At 41.2% G+C, this 2,559-nt stretch overlaps 1 non-coding gene across 1 annotated transcript; it reads left to right on the top strand.

Annotated features, from left to right (window-relative positions):
• The first annotated feature begins 2,114 nt into the window (after positions 1-2,114).
• On the top strand, positions 2,115-2,235 carry LOC115032518 (small nucleolar RNA SNORA26). The gene has a single exon (XR_003838174.1). It is a non-coding gene; the product is annotated as a small nucleolar RNA SNORA26 (small nucleolar RNA).
• The last annotated feature ends 324 nt before the right edge of the window (positions 2,236-2,559 follow it).

Raw genomic sequence — 2,559 nt, 5'->3', positions numbered from 1 at the left:
ACGGGGATCAGTGAGTCACAGTCTGTGAGGCTGCCTGGCTCTTAAAGCCTGTGGCCTATCTGGAGTAGCCCACGCCAGGACAGATGCTTTGACAAGCAGAACTGTTGGGCAGGTTTGCTTGCTTGCTCTCTGTTTTGGTGGAGGTGGTTGCTGCTGTGGGAAGGAAGTTGTAAACACTGGTTGCTCTGGCAACCTCTTGGCACGGTCACCATTGCTTTGGTGACTGCTCCTCTGCTTTGGAGATTTATAAACTTGATTTTCTCAATTAACCAGAAATGATGTATATTTTGAAGGAAGTCTACTCTGACAAGATTCACAGAGCTATAATCTCACAAAAGCATATTTTTCTAATCTGAAAAATACTTTCTCCCTATCTGGGACTCAATCTTTTTGCCAGGGAAATTGGAAAACTTGGGATTTATTTGTCTATCTATCTATCTATCTATCTATCTATCTATCTATCTATCTATCTATCTATCCAAAAAGCCCAGGATGTATTTATTTATTTATTCATTCATTCATTCATTCATTCATTCATTCATTCATTCATTTATCTGAAGCAGCACTTCTCTGTGTTGCTCTGGCTGTCCTGAAACTTGCTCTGTAGACCAGGCTGCCTCCAGCTCAGAGATTGTCCTGCATCTGCCTCCCATCATTTGTCTGCTTGGAAGTTTATTCATGAGAGTAGAACTGGCAAAAGAAATAGAGAATTTAGGGGTAATATTTCCCTTAGGTATCAGGCATGATGAATAAAATATTCCTTCTGTTCCAGAAAGCCCAGTCAGTGGCTTGCATTCTCAGGTCTAAAGTCTGTCTTCAGGAGTCAGAAACTAAAATGGACATGGCCCAATATTCGTCAAAATTTTTGTCCAGTTTTTGAAAATAAAGACCTTAACCACGATGATACTGGTCTGTAAGTTATTAAACTGCAGGGCACACTACCATGTGCATAAAGGGTAGTCTCTGCATACAAGAAGTTACAGCCTCACCACATAGAACAAACAGGATAGCCAATGGTACAAACCCTAGGTGTCCAGAAGCCAACTAGAACAGAACAGAAAGATCACAGAGAGCTAGACTAATCATGGAAAGCTGAAGACTGACAGGAAACCTTAGAAATGAGTTAAATTTAGACGAGTGAAGGAGAAATATGGGACACCCCGATGATATCAAAGTTATGAAGGAGGACATTCTTCCCAGGAGAACAATGTCAGTGACTACATGCTCACTGAAGGATTGCTGGAATGGGCTTGCTAGCAACAGGCCTTCTAAGGCAGAAAGGGATTTAGACATGATTAGCTGAGAATGCAGGCTTAAAATTAGTTCGGTCAAGTAGGCATGGAACTGCTGTAGTAATCCAGATCTGAGATGCTGAGGGACCCAATGGAGGCAGATGGGAGTGGATGGACAGAACAGACAGATCCTTAGAACGTCTGATCATTAGAGGAGTTTGGGACTGGAGCGATGGCTCAGCAAGCAGCTAAGATTGTTCCATTTGCTGTCTTGTGGAGAACCCAAGTTCTGTTCCTATTATCTAAACTGGGTGACTCATAGCTGCCTGTGACTCTAGCTTTAAGGAATGTACACCCTCCCCCACATGGTGTGCACACATACCACACACGGGGATACATACATATATACAAAAATTAAAATTAAAAATTAATCTTTAAAAAGGATGGATTAAAAACAACAACAACAACTGGTTTCTCTCTGAATGGTGGTAGCGCACATCTTTAATCTCAGCACTTGGGAGGTGGAGGGAGGGGCATCTCTCTGAGTTGGAGGCTAGTCTGGTCTACATAGTCAGTTCCAGAACAGCTAGGGCTACACAAAGAAACCCTGTCTTGAAAAACTAAACCAACCAAACAACAACAAAGCCAAGAAATTTCTCCTAAGTTCACTGAAATTTGTATTTATTCAGTTTTCCTTCCTCTTCTCTTCCTCTTATTTCTTTTTTCTTTTTCCTTGGCCGTCCTGGAACTCACTCTGTAGACCAGGCTGACCTCGAACTCAGAAATTCGCCTGCCTCTGCCTCCCGAGTGCTGGGATTGAAGGCGTGTGCCACCACTGCCCAGCTCTCTCATTTCTTTAAAACCTTTTCTCTGCTCTTTTCTCCACCCTTTTAAGGTTGTCGCGGTACTTTAAGAGGCTAACACAGAAGGGTAAAGGAACTCTCCATTAAACCCAGAGAGGAAAACTACACCTCCTCTTTGGATCCTGTCTGGAGTCACAAGTGAAGAAGAAGAAAGAAAAAAAAAAAGAAAAGAAAAAAGAAGAAGAAAAAAGAAGAAGAAAAAAGAAGGAAAAAAAAAGAAAAACAAAAAAGGAAAAATGAAAGAAAAAAATAAAACCTTTTCTCACATACTTGTAAAACTATGAGGAATAAGGATTCTAATAAATTTGTTCCAGACAGCCTATAAATGTTTATCTCAATGACAAGAGTCAGCTTTGGTTTTGTTCAGTTTTCTTTTTTTTGAGACAAGGTCTCAAATAGCTCAAGCTGTCTTTGAATTCACTCTGTAGCCAAGGAAGCTGTTGATCCCCCTTCTCCATTCCCCA

The sequence above is a fragment of the Mus caroli genome, unplaced genomic scaffold (genome assembly GCF_978045245.1).
Source record: "Mus caroli unplaced genomic scaffold, Mus_caroli_1 scaffold_1, whole genome shotgun sequence".
NCBI lineage: Eukaryota > Metazoa > Chordata > Mammalia > Rodentia > Muridae > Mus > Mus caroli.
The sequence above is the reverse complement of the archived record's forward strand: the minus strand, read 5'-3'. Positions and strand labels throughout refer to the sequence as shown.